Source organism: Lepidochelys kempii, chromosome 4, assembly GCF_965140265.1.
Source record: "Lepidochelys kempii isolate rLepKem1 chromosome 4, rLepKem1.hap2, whole genome shotgun sequence".
NCBI classification, from domain to species: domain Eukaryota; kingdom Metazoa; phylum Chordata; order Testudines; family Cheloniidae; genus Lepidochelys; species Lepidochelys kempii.
Window position 1 is genome coordinate 83,224,029 of NC_133259.1, and position 19,257 is coordinate 83,243,285.

At 39.9% G+C, this 19,257-nt stretch overlaps 1 long non-coding RNA gene across 1 annotated transcript in view; it reads right to left on the reverse strand.

The window, feature by feature from the left end:
- Positions 1 to 14,311: 14,311 nt before the first annotated feature.
- LOC140909992 (uncharacterized) overlaps positions 14,312 to 19,257 on the reverse strand; it is a 166,817-nt gene continuing 161,871 nt past the window's right edge. Inside the window, exon 3 of the long non-coding RNA XR_012158399.1 lies at positions 14,312 to 14,378. This is a non-coding gene — a long non-coding RNA (uncharacterized lncRNA). The remainder of the gene's footprint in view (positions 14,379 to 19,257) is intronic.

Below are 19,257 nucleotides of genomic sequence, written 5' to 3' on the forward strand. Positions count from 1 at the left end.
GCATGGTGTGTATGTGTGTGTGACTGAAAAGCACATGCTAACTGTTGTATTTTCAGTAAATATGGCATATTTGCCTTCTCTCTTATAAAAGATCCTGTGTGCTTTGTATGGCATAACACAGTCACAATTTTAATTAATGCATTTTTTTTAAACGAGCATCACCAGCATGGGAGCATGTCCTCTGGAATAGTGGCCAAAGCATGAAGGGGCATATGAATGTTTAGCCTATCTGGCACATAAATACCTTGCAATGTCGGCTACAAAAGTGCCATACAAATGCCTGTTCTCACTTTTAGGTCACATTATACACAAAAAACAGACAACATTATCTCCTGCAAATGTAAACAAATGTGTTTCTCTTAGTGATTGGCTGAACAAGAAGTAGGACTGAATGGACTTGTGGGCTGTGAAGTTTTACATTGTTTTGTTTTTGAGTGCAGTTATGTAATCTAAAAAATCTACATTTGTTAGTTGCACTTCCATGACAAAGAGATTGCACTACAGTACTTGTATGAGGTGAACTGAAAAATACTATTGCTTTCGTTGTTCATTTTTATAGTGCAAATATTTGTAATCAAAAGTAATATACACTTGATTTCAATTACAACACAGAATACAATATAGATAAAAATGTAGAAAAATACAAAATATTTAATACATTTTAGTTGGTATTCTATTGTTTAACAGTGCAATTAAAACAGTGAATAATCGCGATTAAGTTTTTTGAGTTAATTGCGTGAGTTAACTATGATTAATCAACAGCTCTAACATGAATTGATTGCGCCCTTTCTTGTTTCCATTTCTTATTTTGAAAGATTGAATATATTCCATCAAATTAATAGAATCATAGAATATTAGGGTTGGAAGAGAGGTGGTCAGGAGGTCATCTACTCCAACCCCCTGCTCAAAGCAGGACCAACACCAACTAAATCATCCCAGCCACGGCTTTGTCAAGCCGGGCCTTAAAAACCTCCCTAAGTAATACATTCCAGTGCTTCACCATCCTCCTATTGAAATAGTTTTTCCTAATAGCGAACCTAGACATCCCCCACTGCAACTTGAGACTATTACTCCTTGTTCCGTCATCTGGTTCCACTGAGAACAGTCTAGATCCATCCTCTTTTGAACCCCCTTTCAGGTAGTTGAAAGCAGCTATCAAATCCCCCCTCATTCTTCTCTTATGCAGACTAAACAATCCCAGTTGCCTCAGCCTCTCCTCATAAGTCATGTACTGTACCCCACTAATCATTTTTGTTGCCCTCCGCTGGACTCTTTCCAATTTTTCCACATCCTTCTTGTAGTGTGGGGCCCAAAACTGGACACAGTACTCCAGATGAGGCCTCACCAATGCCAAATAGAGGAGAATGATCACATCCCTCGATCTGCTGGCAATGCCCTTACTTATACGGCCCAAAATGCTATTAGCCTTCTGTTGACTCATATCCAGCTACTTTTCCACTGTAACCCCTAGGTCCTTTTCTGCAGAACTGCTGCCTAGCCATTCGGTCCCTAGTCTGTAGCAGTGCATGTGATTCTTCCATCCTAAGTGTAGAACTCTGCACTTGTCCTTGTTGAACCTCATCAGATTTCTTTTGGCCCAAACCTCTAATTTGTCTAAGTCACTCTGGATGCTATCCCTACCTTCCAGCATATCAACCACTCCTCCCAGTTTAGTGTCATCTGCAAACTTGCTGAGGGTGCAGTCCACACCATCCTCCACATCGTTAATGAAGCTATTGAACAAAACCGGCCCCAGGACCGACCCTTGGGACACTCCACTTGATACCGTCCTCCAACTAGACATGGAGCCATTGATCACTACCCTTGAGTCTGATGATTTAGCCAGCTTTCTATCCACCTTATAGTCCATTCATCCAGCCCATACTTCTTTAACTTGCTGGCAAGAATACTGTGGGAGACCGTATCAAAAGCTTTGCTAAAGTCAAGGAATAATATGTCCACTGCTTTCCCCTCATCCACAGAGCCAGTTATCTCATCACAGAAGGCAATTAGATTAGTCAGGCATAACTTGCCCTTGGTGAATCCATGCTGACTGTTCCTGATCACTTTCCTCTCCTCTAAGTGCTTCAGAATTGATTCCTTGAGGACCTGCTCCATGATTTTTCCAGGGACTGAGGTGAGGCTGACTGGCCTGTAGTTCCCCGGATCCTCCTTCTTCCCTTTTTTAAAGATGGGCACTACATTAGCCTTTTTCCAGTCATCCAGGACCTCCCCCCATAAGTTTTCAAAGATAGTGGCCAATGGCTCTGCAATCACATCAGCCAATTCCTTTAGCACCCTAGGATGCAGCACATTCAACCCCATGGACTTGTGCTCGTCCAGCTTTTCTAAATAGTCCTGAACCATTTCTTTCTCCACAGAGGGCTGGTCACCTCCTCCCCATACTGTGCTGCCCAGTGCAGTAGTCTGGGAGCTGACCTTGTTCATGAAGACAGAGGCAAAAAAAGCATTGACTACATTAGCTTTTTCCACATCCTCTGTCACTAGGTTGCCTCCCTCAGTCAGTAAGGGGCCCACACTTTCCTTAACATTCTTCTTCTTGATAACATACCTGAAGAAACCCTTCTTGATACTCTTAACATCCCTTGCTAGCTGCAACTCCAAGTGTGATTTGGCCTTCTTGATTTCGTTTCTGCATGCCCGAGCAGTATTTGTATACTCCTCCCTGGTCATTTGTCCAATCTTCCACTTCTTCTAAGCTTCTTTTTTGTGTCTAAGATCAGCTAGGATTTCACTGTTAAGCCAAGCTGGTCGCCTACCATATTTACTATTCTTTCTACACATCAGAATGGTTTGTTCCTGCAACCTCAATCGGGATTCTTTAAAATACAGCCAGCTCTCCTGGACTCCTTTCCCCCTCATGTTATTCTCCCAGGGGATCCTGCCCATTAGTTCCCTGAGGGAGTCAAAGTCTGCTTTTCTGAAGTCCAGGGTCCATATTCTGCTGCTCTCCTTTCTTCTTTGTGTCAGGATACTGAACTCGACCATCTCATGGTCGCTGCTTCCCAGGTTCCCATCCACTTTTGCTTCCCCTACTAATTCTTCTTGGTTTGTGAGCAGCAGGTCAAGAAGAGCTCTGCCCCAGTTGGTTCCTCCAGCACTTGCACCAGGAAATTGTCCCCCACACTTTCCAAAACTTCCTGGATTGTCTGTGCACTGCTATATTACTCTCCCAGCAGGTATCAGGGTGATTGAAGTCTCCCATGAGAACCAGGGCTTGTGATCTAGGAACTTCTGTTAGTTGCCGGAAGAAAGCCTCGTCCACCTCTTCCCCCTGGTCTGGTGGTCTATAGCAGACTCCCACCACGACATCGCCCTTGTTGCTCACACTTCTAAACTTAATCCAGAGATTTTTCTGCAGTTTCATACCGGAGTTCTGAGCAGTCATACTGCTCTCTTACTTACAATGTAATTCCCCGACCTTTTCTGCCCTGCTGTCCTTTCTGAACAGTTTATATCCATCCAGTTTATATACTCCCCATGCTATGTTGCCCAGTGCAGCAGTCTGGGAGCTGACCGTGTCTGTGAAGACCGAGGCAAAAAAAGCATTGAGTACTTCAGCTGTTTCCACATCATCTGTCACTAAAATTAGAGTTTTGTAGTCTAGAGTTTAACATTTTCAATATGCTTCCTTTTGATTTGCTAACCACTCCATTACTCCCTATTTAAATCTTAATTAATAGGTGGGGAAACAGTAGCATAGCCAGCCAGTGAAAATCCAGGATGGAAATTAAAATAGTACAGCATGCTGGCACACTCCACAGAACATATCGAGCAGTAAAAAGCTGATCCTTCATTCCCATCACAAATTTTGTAGTAGGAACACAAACTGATAGAGCATGAATCTGTTCTCTTGACAAACCTTTTTCATAGCAAAGAACATAATTAAAATGTGGGGAAAGTAGTGCACAAACTTAAATCAATCATTTTTAATCAAGAAACTTTTTTTAACTTGTTTTCCTATGCAGATACAGTATGAAATGTAATTTAATCTGTAGTGGAATCCCCAGTTAGACTTATAAAATATAAAAAGAAGAAACATGATTATGTAACTACTTTATCATGTCAAATTCAGCTAAAAAGAGCATTTCTCTCAAACATTTTATCATGAAAATTCCCCTCAATTTAGTTTCTGATAGGGTGTTGAACTCTCCCACTGAACACAACGTTGGAATGTCTTACCTCACAGAAGCCCAATATGGGAAGCTAATGAATTTATTAGAGATGATACAATCATTTTACCAATTTAGAACTCACACTTCAGTTCGAGAATTAGAATACAACTTATAAATTTGGGCTAAAGTAGAGTCCTGGGCTGCTGAATGGGTTTTTTAAATATATTGGATCTTATGTTGCCTTAGAAGCAGGACAAGAAGTACTTTAAAACAAATATTTCTATTGTTTGTACATCACTGGTTCCTATATAATTACAAATGAGTACAAATCCTGAAGTCCTTTCTCAGTGTTCATGGAACCCTTACATAAACAAAACTCCTCTATTGACTACAATTTATACCATGGTATATTAAAATTAAATTCCACTTAAGAACAAAATGAAGAGGGGGAAATATTGTTCAGATGTTGATAGTGTTTGATGGATTCCTAAGATTTTAAAGAGTATTCTAAATTTTAGGAAGCCCAAAAGACCTCTGCTTCTCCTATCCCCAGAATTTATAGCATGAAATAGAGTATACCTATGCTACTCATTCTATATAGCTTTGTGTAACTTTGTGCATATGAAGTTAAAGGTGGACTGAAAAGATGTTTTTCAAATAACTGTAATAAACGATTTTCAATCCCAAATTACTAAAAGTGGAATTCACCCTTCAGAAGGTCTGGATCATCTTCAGGCTTTGTGAAGAGAATTAAGTGGGATGGGTGGACTGGAATTCAGCCATCCAAACTTTGGGCAGGCTACGCAGCCGCAAATCAAGCCCTTCACAACCATTATTCTAGTTATTGCCGGGAATAGCAGGTAATCTCTGTGATGTGGTTTTGAACCGATGGCTCAGTCAGTGAATGCAGGGCCACCACAGACACAACCTCTGCAGTACTCATCGGATACTAAGGCTACATCTACAGTTGGAGCTGGGTGCTTGATTCCCAGCTTGCACAGACAATAGTAGCGTAGCTCCAGTAACATGGGTAGTGGAGGAGCAGCAGCATGCGCTGGCTGTGCAGAGTACAAACAGAGCAGAACCCTATGAGTGCATACTAAGCATGGCTAGCCTGTGTGGCTACCACCTTTGCTACTCCTGCTAAACTCCTATTTTCAGTGCACTAGCTCGATGAGAACTCGCACAAGTATGTTAATGCAAGCAGGGAATCATACCTCCAGCTCCAAGTGTAGACATAGACAGAGGCCTCTCATATGCATGTGAACTTCAAAGAGAACATTTAATCCCAAATATTTCAGGATCAATTATTCTTCCACTTACCTATTAAGGCTGCTGTAAAAGTTGATATTACCAAAACTTAATTGCAAAACATTCTCCGTATGCATCCTACTGTTTTAAGAGGCATATCATCAAATATTGCATGAGGAATGGAACTCTCAACATTAGGCCTTGGCAAATAAGTGTAGGATGAGATGCTTTTTTGAGATAGTTGCTTTTAAAATGTAAATCTATTCGTATTTTTGAGCTGACAAATGTAGTGTTTTCTGGTATTGGTCGGGAACCTTGAAAAGTTTTGAAATATATTTTCAAAGCACTTCAGTTCACTTTAGATCATTCAATAATTTAAACCGCAGGTTATTAAACTTGAATTCATTTGCAGGCTGTGCTCTGACTGCTCAGTCTGATTCATAGTCCCTAGATACTATGGTGATGGACACTTTAAAGCCCATGGGCAGGCAGGCAGAAAGTGGCTGGCATACAGCAACTGAGAAAAAACTTGGTGATGACTGAAGAAACCCTCAAAACATCATAAAATATAGTGCCTTCTAAATCATAAGTACTGTATGTACATTCTTTAAAAAAAAGCAAGCACCATCAAAAAATAGTCCTATGAAACATAGCAGCTATAAAAATTCTCTAAAATACATTAATCTAAAAACCAGGAGTCACAGGCCAATAAGCTATGTACTCTATGATCTCTTAACTAATCCATAATGACCAGCAATGACCTCCATGAACTTTAATTGCTCAACCAGTTCAATACGTTAGTGCTACATTCAAGAGCTATGACACTAGCCTTTTTCAGGTTCTGTAGCTGTTAAAATCTTTAGAATGTGGCTTGAAAATTGAAAACCCCAGGGTTTAAAATAGTTGTAATTTAATCATGTAAACTAATTCAAAGAAGAAAAAATGTGAGATTTCATGTGAATGCTGCTTGCAGGTCATGACTACAACTACCTCTTCAGCAATAAATCCATGGTGTAAATCAAATGTGCCATGATGTTTGAAATGAAAGTTCACTCTCACAAAACAACTCTTCGCATGAGGAGGTGATATGCTAAGCAGATAACCTGAGATTCAGGTTTCTTGGCTCCTACAGCCTAGAAGACTATGTAGGTTCCAGAACAGGAAACACAGCTGTATCTTGGAGGCAAGAATGTAAACAAACAGGAAGAACTGGTGAAAGCATTACAGGGCTCAAAGATCTTTCCATATGGGCAGTTCTGAAATCCCAGTAGGTCAAATGCAGCATTACACAGCCATAGCTCACCAATACAACAATTCATGGCTACTGATCCTTGGCAAGTATAGGGTCTCTCCAAGGATTTTTTGATACGCAAACTGTGCTATGCTGGTTAACGAGCACAACTAAGCAATGTTAACCTGAAGTCTGATGTATAAACAGAAGGGTTTTCACACTGAAGTAAATATTGAGGACAGCCAAAGTCACTGCAGAGTAGTGTATACAAATGGAATTTAATACACACACACACACACACACACACACATACACACTTAGGTGGTGTATACTGGTGTAGCACCACTGAAGTTATGCTGAGTTATACCTGCAAAGTATCTGGCCCAGAATTCCAGAATCTGATTTCAGTTGCACTGCTGTACATCCAGAATAACTCTACTGAATGAGCCAATGAGTTACTTTGGATTTACACTGATACAACTGAGGTCAGAATCTGGCCCACGGTGTTCATCCGTATAGCTTGAGGGAAGCCAAAGAGACTACTCTGCTGCAGTTTTTGAAATGTCTTTTAATGCAAGCTTGACTGTTTTGCACATAGCTGAGACACTGATAAGGGGATTCGCTTTAACTGAAACTGTTTTGTAACTTAAGAGAGCTTTCCCTGCAGGATTACACCTCAACCTGATTTGATTTTTCCTGATATTACAGGCTTCAGCAGAGAAATGAAATTGTGCTTTCTACCTTGACACTTAAGCCTGAAGTGACAGCTATGAATCAGGGTAAGGAGGAAGCTACTCAGAAATTACTATCCTTATTTCATTTTTGAACTCTGAGTCTAAAGTGTTCCTTTCTGCAGATGAAATAGGTTGGCATTCTTGAGAACAGAAGCATATATTTATGGGGCCAGAAACTTGAATAAATACTAGTTTAGGTTAACACTTTAGTTACTGAAGGAAAGTTTAATTGGAGATGAGTTTTCTAATTATGTTCCCAGAATAGACTGTGAACATCTGGCAAGGACAATTCCTTATTACAAAGGGTTAATATTTTAATCAGACAGTTATGATGAATTATCTTTAGATGCATAAAGCCTGATGGTGATCTCACTTACATTTGTGTTTTCTCAAACTGAGGGTCCTGACCCCTCAGGGGGTCGCAAGCTGTCAGCCTCCACCCTCAAACCCTGTTTCACTTCCAGCTTTTATAATAAGGTTAAATATAAAAAAATATGTTTTTAATTTATGGGGGGGGGTAGTGCTCAGAGGCTTACTGTGTGAAAGGGGTCACCAAAGCAAAAGTTTGAGCACCACTGTCATAGACATCAGTGGAATTATCCCAATTAAATGAAATCAGGCTCAGGCTCACTGGGTCCTTGTTACAACCTGGTTATGTCCCTCTCTCTGGACAGGTTCTAGTCTGTTGTAGGTGGACCCTATCACTGGATCCCACATGCTTCTAACCCCTCTGAGTCTCGGTAGTGATTGGTCACTGTTTCTAGGTCTGGGTCTCTCAAGCACATTCCCAGCTGCAGATTTGCAGCCTGGGTGACTTAGACCCTGAAACCAATGTCACAACTCTCTCAAGCCTCCATTTGCTTAGGCACGTTTCCCCTGGAGACCACCTGGCTGTGGGAGCTCTGGTTTCCAATTATATCTTCTAGGGACAACATAGCAGGAAAGCACGTAACACACAGCCATTTTGTAACCACAGCCACTTTACTCTTGAAAGCATTAGAGAGCTGCACATCTTTGAAAAACAACAAAAATCCTGTACACTTCCCCCTTGGTCTGATCTCATCTCTCCTGTGAATCCTGCGTTTGGTCAAGGTCTTTAGAGAAGGCAGCTCTTCCTGTCTTCTTGTCCTGATGGTCTTGAATGTCATGGTGGTGTGGCTTGGTTCCCCTTTCTTAGAAAAGCATCCTCTTTTTAACACCACCTCTTTTCCGCATTTGCCTAAATTCATCAGCTGGGAGAGTTCCGGGCTCTACCCCTACCCCCATCAGTTTCTGTGTAGAGACACATTCAACTTAAATGTCCCGGGCCGTAGAAAACCCATTGTTCCAGTATGGGATAGTAATTCAACGTTGATGGCTCTCGACTGCTGTCATAGCTTCTAAGGCAAAGTCTTTCCACTAGCGGCTTTTCTACACTTAAAACACTGCAGCTGCACCACTGTTGTGCTTCACTCAAGACACTATCTATGCCAATGGCAGAGGTTCTCCTGTTGGTGGAGGTACTCCACCACCTGAGCGGTAGTAGCGGTGTCAAAGGGAGACTTCTCCTGTAGACCTAGTGCTCTCTACACTGGGAGTTAGGTTGGTTTAACTGTGTTTCCCAAGGGTATGACTTTTTCACACTCCTGAACAACATAGTTATACCAGCCTAATTTCCTGGTGTAGACCAGGCCTAGTTGTCAAGCCGTTGTCACTTAATGGATGCTCTACTCCACAAAGGAGGTTGCAATACAACTTAAAGGCCATACACCAAAATGAAGGTTACAAAATGAAGTGAAGTCACTGAAGCAACATGGGATCACAATTTGGAACAGGCATATCCAACAATCTGTCACTGTCCTATTATCTCAATGAGTTACAAAGCAGTTACTCAGACAGTGTAGTGGAAAAATATGACCTATATAACATCAGAGCTTACAATGGTCTTGAAGTGCTAAGACTGTCACTTCCTCAAATTTGCAATAGTGGGTAAAATTTCAGAACTTGGAGAGCTAGCTTAAACAACCCTGCCAGTGACTGTCTTGTCTTAGATCCTCAAGACAGATTTCCTTTTTCAGTGGCCATGTTTGCCATCCATGTGACCTAACACATTTTATGTATGTCCTGGTCCCAAATCCTCAACTAGTGTAAGTCAGCTTCATGACAATTTACATAAGTTTTAGATCTGGCCCATTTATGTATCTGTGATCTAAAGTGATTACCTTTCTTATTATCCATTATATATATATATTCAAATTGTATAGTGAGGGGAAAATGCAGTACAACATACAGCAGTAGTGAAGGTATCAACAAAAGGTGAGATTTTCAGATACACCTAAAACAGTTAAAGCTTTCGTGGGTGAATACCCACTTCGTCAGATGCATGACATGCATCTGACGAAGTGGGTATTCACCCACAAAAGCTTATGCTCCAATACGTCTGTTAGTCTATAAGGTGCCACACAACTCTTTGCCGCTTTTACAGATCCAGACTAACACAGCTACCCCTCTGATACTAAAACAGTTAGTTAGTCAGCATCCAACTCTCATTAAGTTTAATTCCTAACTCTCTTAGAAGTCATTTGGAAATCCCAGTTTAATTGTACAATCTACGAGCTTGACTCCTGGAACATTTTCTAAATTAGTTCTGCTTCTCTTTAGGAGCACAGAAAGAGAGAGAGAGAGAGAATTACATTCTTATGTTAGAGAGAGAGAGAGGGAGAGAGAGTTTCTGGGGGGTGGGGAAAGACTGATTTGGAAGGGGAAAACATGTTCATCCAAATGAAAGTTTGGTCACACTTCATTGACAAAGTCTATTGTGTATGGTAAGTAATGAGTGAGTTTAAAACAAACCCAAAACATTTAATCTTCGCTCCACAGAAAAATGATACATTAGCAGGAGTAAAACTACCATCAGATAATATGCATCTTCTGAAACTTCACAGTTTGCTTTAGTTGGGATTTATATGAAAATTTCAGAAAATATATTTGGCACAAGAAGACCTGCTATCTGTATGGCTGACATCTGACTTGTACTGCAAGAGTTCTAGAAATTATCCTCTCTTTCCCGCACCCCTCCTTTATCTTTTTGCATGAACTGTAATGGAAAATTATGAAATACTTAAATCCATGGTGGAGGGAAATTATATATTTTTAGCATTTCGTTATTTATGAATTATTTCATAAATGTTCACTGCAGAGTTTACTTTTTCTTTTTCATTTTCCGCTCTAGCATATGTATTTCTTCCCAGCAAGTTGCCCCATCTTTATCTACATTTACCTGGTAGCTACATAAATTTAGCAGATTCCCCCTCCCACTTTATTAATCAGAGCCTGGAAAAATTTGCAATTTTGGTGACAGTCACTGTTGAATTTTGTAACTGAAAAATTTCAATTCTATGGACCAACGTTTTTCTCCTATGGCCCCTCCTGTCTCCTTTTTGTAGCCCTTTGCACTCCCTCATTTCTCTTTGTTGTCCCTGCCTCATTATTACTTCATATACCTTTTCTCTCTATTCCACCTCTCTCCTGCTTCTTTGCCTCCACCCTCTTTACTATCACCTTCCTTCTTATCCCTCATTCCCATTCACTCCATCTCTTTGGCTATGTCTACACTATCAATTACTTTGGTTGCTCAGGGGTGTGAATAAGTGAATAAGGGTGAGTGACATAAGTTACATCAACCTAAGCACTGGTGTGGACAGCACTATGTTGGCAGGAGAGCTTATCCCGCCAACATAGCTACCACCTCTTATGGAGGCAGGAGTTATGAAGCCTATGTCTCTCCCATCCACTTAGAGCGTCTTCACCAGAAGCACTACAGTGCACATCAGTGCAGCTGTGCTGTTGTAGATGCTGTAGTCTAAAGAATAATGCTGTGTCTACACAACTCCCTCTTGTATTTTGTAGTCTATGTTAACTAGAAATTAGGTTTTGGCCTAACTTAGCTTAAGTGCAGAAGAGCATGGGAAATTGAGAGTGCTGGTGTGAGAGAGTTAGAAGTAAATTGGAGACCATAAGATGGGAAAAGTGAAGTTAGCAAAGGCATGACCCAAAGTTGTATTGTGGCTATGTTTTGGTTATAACTGGTTTCTGTGGGGTTTTTAGTGAGTGTTTGAGAATTCTGAACTGCTATTACAATGATTTCTATATTGATCATATGGGAAGGATATGGAAGGAATAGCCTAGCTAAATTGCAGGAAAGCTCTGCCGTAAATATAAAGGGAAGGCTAATCACCTTTAAATCCCTCCTGGCTAAAGGAAAAACCCTTTCACCTGTAAAGGGTTAAGAAGCTAAAGATAACCTCGCTAGCACCTGACCAAAATGACCAATGAGGAGACAAGATACTTTCAAAGCTGGAGGGGGGGGGAAACAAAGGGTTCTCTCTGTCTGTGTGTTGCTTTTGCCAGGACCAGAGCAGGAATGCAGGTCAGAACTCCTGTAAAGAGTTAATAAGCAATCTAGTTAGATATGTGTTAGATTCTGTTTTGTTTAAATGGCTGATAAAATAAGTTGTGCTGAATGGAATGTATATTCCTGTTTTTTGTCTTTTTGTAACTTAAGGTTTTGCCTAGAGGGATTCTCTATGTTTTGAATCTGATTACCCTGTAAGGTCTTTACCATCCTGATTTTACAGAGGTGATTCTTTTACTTTTTTTCTGCAATTAAAATTCTTCTTTTAAGAACCTGATTGCTTTTTCCTTGTTCTTAAGATCCAAGGGTTTGGGTCTGTGTTCACCTATGCAAATTGGTGAGGAATTTTATCAAGCCTTCCCCAGGAAAGGGGGTGTAGGGCTTGGGGGGGATTTTGGGGGGAAAGACATTTCCAAGTGGGCTCTTTCCCTGTTATATTTGTTAGACACTTGGTGGTGGCAGCAATAAAGTCCAGGGACAAAAGGTAAAATAGTTTGTACCTTGGGGAAGTTTTAACCTAAGCTGGTAAAAATAAGCTTAGGGGGTTTTTCATGCAGGTCCCCTCCTCTGTACCCTAGAGTTCAGAGTGGGGAAGAAAACCTTGACAAGCTCCAATTGACTACAAAAAGTAGGTTGAAAAATTATAAGGCTGGTACTTCACTCTATTAATCACACATTAATGCACTATTTCATCTTTGAGTATAAATATAATTGTAGTATTGTATAAGTGGTAATTGTATGCTTGGTTACTTTTAAAGAAAGTTTAATTTTATCCTTCAAAATGTTCCCTAATTATCCTCTACCAAATACATTTTCTGTAACCAACCTAAGAGCTCAAACCAACAAAACCAAGTTGGGTTTTATTATATGCTTGTCTTTAACAACTTAATGTTAATTATAAACATTTCAACATAAAGTTAAAAAAGTTACACTTTCTCCTTGCATCCCTGGAGTGTCCTTCTTTAACCTGAAGGTAAACCACCTGCTCCCCTATTGTTTGCCTTCCCCCTGCAAGCTATGGTATGCTGCGTGGCTTCCATTAAGCTCTTCCTGTTTTGTATTACCATAGAGACAGAAAGTCTGAGGTATCTATTAGAAGAACAGCAAAGACACACAGGACATCTATGATTCCCAGAAGAGGGCAGAGAAGCAGCAGGAAGGACTCCAGAACACTGTAGGCTGAAGATGCTGGGGGCAGTATTCTGCTGCAGCAGAGACATTCTGAAGCTCGGACTCTGTTATTTTTTCTACATTTTCATGATCACAAAGAGCAATCTTCCCATCTACTACATTTGTTCACATTTCTGTGACGATTCTTAAAGGTTCTTTACCTACTTTTAGGAGCATTTAGATGCCACAGGGATAAGAATTATGACAGGATTTTCAAAAGAGCTCAGTGGGGTGACAAATCTTTCCCACTGAAGTCATTGGTAAACTCCTGCTGACTTCAATTGGTTCAGATTTAGGCACCCACTGAGTACTTTTAAAAATCCCATCCTAAATAAATAACTTAAGATGGATAGATAAGCAGATAACTAATGGCCATGCTACTTACTGTACCTGATTCCTTGAATTAAGGTGTCAGTTGTACTGTATTTCTCAGCTGATGACAAGCAGAACTAGGAGCTGACTAGCAGCCCCAACACATTGTTTTGGTGCCAGCTCTGAAGGGAGAGTGTGCAGTGTTGCCAAATCTGATGATATTTGGTGTTTTTCCTCAAAGTCCCAGCTCTTGAAATCAGCTGATTATGTGAGAATCTCAACTTTAAAAAAAAATTGTTTCTGTACCCCATGGTTGCAGAGATGTGAACCCTTAAGACTTGAAACCCAGAAGGTAAAAAAAAGAACCTCAGATCTATTATTTTTTAAATGTCATGATTTTTAAGCCAATCTTGTTATATTTTTAGGGCCTGACCTGATTCATGGTTTTTCAGTGGTTCAATAGTCTCCTGTAGGCTGTAGTATTTTGGTAGTTGGGTTTAGGGTGTTGGTGGCCTGTCATATACAAGAGGTCAGACTAGATGATTTAGTGGCCCCTTCTGGCCTTAAACTCTATGACAATTCTGAGGCTGACATCTACAATTCACCACCTAGACTATGTTAACCTTTGGACTTCATATCCCATAAATGAACTCAAACCTTATTATCAAATGAGGCCCTCATTCAAAGTCCAATGAAATGAATAAAAAGATTTCCAGGCCCTGAAATCTGATAAAGTCAGCACAAGGTAGGACAACAGCAGTCAAAACAGAGGTTGCTCATCACAATGCCTAATACTAATTAAATATTTTTTGTCTGTTTTGGGAGAAGGAGGCTGGTTTATTATAAAAAAAAAAAAAGGCACTGTTCCGCTGTAAAACGATAAGTATTCTGTTATATAGCAATTTAGATAAAATGTTTTTCTTTTTCCACAATAAATTTTGTTTACATATTTTAAATTGTTCATATTGTATACAGTGACATATTGTAAAATTTTGAAAATAAGAACAAAGAATAATCATGAGGGAGTCAAAAGGCAATCAAAAGGAATCTGTATTTTACAAAAAAAATGAATCTTCAGGAATTTTCCTACCTGTTAATCTTGCATATGAAGGCTGTATCTGAATGAAAACCTAAGTTGCACAGTTGTCTCCCTGTAAAACAACCAGAGAAACACAGAAACAAGAGATGAGGCGGCAAATATATATATATATATATATATATATATATTGCAAATAAACACACAGCAAAATTAAGAAAAAACATCCAACCAACATCAGTAAAACAGACAAAGAAAGAGCAAAGAAAGCAAAGCCCAGAATTTTGTAAATCATCTGCAAACTATTTAAAGGAATAAGGGTCTTATGATTCCATCACCAAGGCAACCCCAGAGCCATAATTCAATGGCACTGACTCCTTGTTCAGGCTGAAAGTAGTTTGAGCTCTACAAAACTTCTGATTTTCACTCTGCAAAAACAAACACAAATCATGCAAAAAACACAGAAATGCAGGTTTGTTTTTGCTTTGTTATTTTTGAAAGACATTACAAGAATTCCTTTTGCTCAACTCTGAACACTGGCACGATCTCTGTTAAAAAGGTACTAACTATACCATTCATGTCTGATCTGATTTAATGCAATGTGTCAAGAAGTATTATGACAAGGGAAACTTAATGACGGAAGCAAAATAATTATTCAGCCTCCTAAGTAGCACCCTCTGTAGGAATTTTCATGAAATGGTAACAGTGGGGTATCATGTCAGTAATTAATATTTCCTGTAGATATGCTGTCCCCACAGATTTAATTTGCCCATAAATGTTTTCTCAAGTATCTGTAAATTAACTCAACTCTGCACTTTTCCATTTGAAAGCTCACTATCTCTTCCACATAGGTTTGAAAGATGCTTTGAGAAGGAAACCTACAGCTCTTTAGTTGTCATACATCATTTAAAGTGAAGTCTAAACATGGCCTAAAGTATAGCCAAACCTTGATGTTCGACATGTGGATTCTTCAGTTAAATCAATGCCAAGCAGAGACTGACTACTTACACTTTTACCACTCTACTTGTTTGTTCATTCATCACAAAACTACTGCACTCATGGACATTTCCTTACTGCTCTGTTCACAGACTAGGGCAGAATTAAGTTCTGTTTCTGACATTGCTGATATTATATACAGATAGATTGCTTATAAGGCATCTAGGTCTGTGGTGCCAAGCTTCAATTTCTGCACAATTCATTTTCTTTGTATTAGATTGACTAAAAAGCTTGGAACACAAGGTTTTGGGGCTTCCAAATACCTCATCAGAAGTATCAGCAGATAGCTACTAATTACATAGTTACTTTTTTGTATCCGGTGAATGTGAGTGAACCCAGCTTCACAGCCAGGAAGTTAAGATTCTCCCATCAACCCTCGCAGCACATAATAAAAAGATAATGAAACCCTATCTTCCATGTAAATTACTCATAGAAGAGAACACCGGATAGTAGACAGGAGAATTAAGCAAGTTTCCTACACAGTGAGTTACCAGCTGAGCCTGCTGTCAGTATGGATTACAACAACACCAAACTGTTGTTTCTTATGTTTTACATGACATTTCATTTAATTATAAAATATGTCCTAAACACCTCATAAAAGTAATAAATGACACTGGAAAAGAAAGCACCACATTAAGGAACACAAGAAGCTAGAGCTAAACCAGATACCTCCATAGTAGGTGATGGCATATCTTCAGAAGTACAAGAGATATCACCTGAACAAGAGTTCACAGAGTATTATCAATTTGCCAGCATGCCTGTTTTCACCTCACAAAACATCTGTACTCTCAAAGAAACTTCGGTTTAATCCAGAAATTCCAACTACTCCCACACAGTGATTCAGGAGACTTGGAAGAGCTTTTCTGCTTATTTTGTGATTGGGAGTCCTTCCATGAACAAGAAAATACTGAGGATGCCACAGCAGGGGAACCTGTTCAAACTCCCAGATTTCTCTCGCAAGCAGAAAACTCCAGAAAGGACACTTATTTTAGTACTTGAAGATAGTAAGTGAAGGTCCAAATAAAGCAGGATGAACTGCAATCAGGACCAGGACAGAGAATTTAAGTTTTCAGAAGAAATATTATAGTGCAAGACTTTTAAAAATGCCTAAGTTGGGTTACCACTGAATGGGTGTTAGGGGGCTTATTCCTTCACCCACTTACTTCCCTGGTCCTTCTCGTATGAGCAGAGAGCAACAATACCCGAAGTCCAAAGATGCAAACAATTCGATGTTTATTGGGGTGAACTTCCAGCAAGCATAATTCCAGTTTCCTTCCTTAGTGTCCCCCTTCCCAGCTCTGACACCACAGAGCCTTACCTGTGTCCCTGTTCCCATTCCCCCCCCCATTAGCAAAACATGATTCCAATTTCCCCACCTCCATTCCCTGTTCCCATTTCCCCCCTTAGCAAAACATGATTCCCATTCCCCCTTACTTCCTGATTGACTGCAAACTACATAGTAAAACTTGAGTTCTGCTTAGCTATCCCTTAACCTATCATTTTACTGAAATTTAACTAACCAATCCTAACATATTGTAACATGATTATTCAACCAATTATATCCCACCACCTTAATTAGTTTACACCCAGCAAAATTAATTATACAGCAGACAGAAACAATCACAGAACTAGACAGAGACCATGCAAATAATAGCAAAGTGGAAACTATAATGACAAAACCATACAGAAGTGACGATTTCACAACTACATCTATAAAGACATAAGGGTTTCCCAGCTGTGTCTGTTGATAAGTGAGTTCTTACCAAACAGAAAACTATCAAACTAAATTTCCTTTTACATCCTCTAGGCTCTTCCCTTTGTCTGGAGGTGATCAGCATTATCAGGACAGGATTGTATTCCTAACAGCCCAATAGCACCTTATTTCAATGTGACTAGTTTGGAATGTGAGGATGTGACCCTTCACTTCCCAGCTTATGGCTGCCTCTACTGTTTAGCCAAAGACCTTAGCCTAAGAACAGGGCCTCAGACTGTCACAGTGAGAAAAGGCCTTTACATTGGCAGTGATTTTGATTCTTTCTTTTATACCTCTAGAACTAGCTAAGTGATAAGAATATACTTAAATTCTTAGAGTATAGGCCTTTACAGACAAGCCTGAATATCTATATCCTAACAATGGGAACTGAGGGAGCTCACGACATTTGAAAATCAGGCCACTTATATACTTGCCAGCTATGGATTTAGGAACGAAATTAAGGCTTTTTTCTTTTCTTTTCTTTTTTAAATCTTGTCCGTAATCATTCTTAAAATAAAGGGGTAAGAGCTTTAATAATTGTGAACAAAATATATATTATTAAAGACTTAACACTCACAACTATAAGCCATCAGTTGTAGGCATTACTAGCAGAAGGAACACAAAAATATAGAAGTAAACTTTTCAAATTTAATTCCTTAGCATGCCCTATTAGGGACATTATATACTACACAAATTCCATCCAATATACAGACCAGGCAACCCTGACCAGACAATTATCTCAGACAATGCTCTCATTACTAACAGAGGAGGCTTCTGGCTGTGTAAAAAACATTCTCACACCAGTTACCCACTTACTTAGTTTTATCTTGCATGCTCCTGATTTTCTGCACAAGCTGACTCCCTACTGGTCACAATGGCTACAGCTAGGCTGCAACTATCAACTCTATTTAGACAAGCTAACAGCTTGCGAAAGTTCACCAGAAGAGACTAAATAGCATCATAGAATAATACTGTGAGGTGCTCAGACTCTGGATTGAACCACGCTTACTTTATTGTCAGGAATTAATCTACAGAACCGAGATATAGCAATAGGAAGTAAGCCAGCACCTCTATATGCCACCATTTGTGTGAGTGACTTAAGAGTAAATGTCCTATTGGCACAAATTACCCAGCTTTTAATATACCACAGATCCACCAATGACATTTTTCCAATCTGGATGAACAGTGGGGACAAATTAAACGAATCTCATAAACCTTTCAACTTTTTTTCTTCATAACAGTTAAAAAGAAAATTGAATAGCCTCTCTGCTCTCCAGACAGAATCAGCTTCCTGAACAGAATTTTCACCTGAGAGAGGGGGATCTTCTGCATGACCCTGAAATCTCACTATGTTTAATTGTAGATCATAGAATCACAGAATCATAGAATATCAGGATTGGAAGGGACCTCAGGAGGTCATCTAATCCAACCCTCTGCTCAAAGCAGTACCAATCCCCAATTAAATCATCCCAGCCAGGGCTTTGTTAAGCCTGACCTTAAAAACATCTAAGGAAGCAGATTCCACCAGTGCTTAACATTGCTAGTGAAAAAGTGTTTCCTAATATCCAACGTAAATCTCCCCCACTGCAACTTGAGACCATTACTCCTCGTTCTGTCATCTAGTACCACTGAGAACAGTCCGGATCCAACCTCTTTCAAACCCCCATTCAGGTAGTTGAAAGCAGCTACCAAATCCCCCTCATTCTTCTCTTCTGCAGACTAAACAATCCCAGTTCCCTCAGCCTCTCCTCATAAGTCATGTGCCCCAGCCTGCTAATCATATTTGTTGCCCTCCGCTGGACTCTTTCCAACTTTTCCACATCCTTCTTGTAGTGTGGGGCCCAAAACTGGACATAGTACTCCAGATGAGGCCTCACCAATGCCAAATAGAGCAGAATGATCACATCCCTCAATCTGCTGGCAATGTTCCTACTTATACAGCCCAAAATGCTGTTAGCCTTTTTGGCAACAAGGGCACGCTGTTGACTCATATCCAGCTTCTGGTCCACTGTAACCCCTAGGTCCTTCTCTGCAGAACTGCTGCGTAGCAGCTCGGTCCCTAGTCTGTAGCAGTGCATGGGATTTTTCCGTCCTAAGTGCAGAACTCTGCACTTCTCCTTGTTGAATCTCATCAGTTTTCTTTGGGCCCAAACCTCTAATTTGTTGAAGTCCCTCTGTATCCTCTCCCTACTTTCCAGCATATCTACCACTCCTCCCAGTTTAGTGTCATCTGCAAACTTGCTGA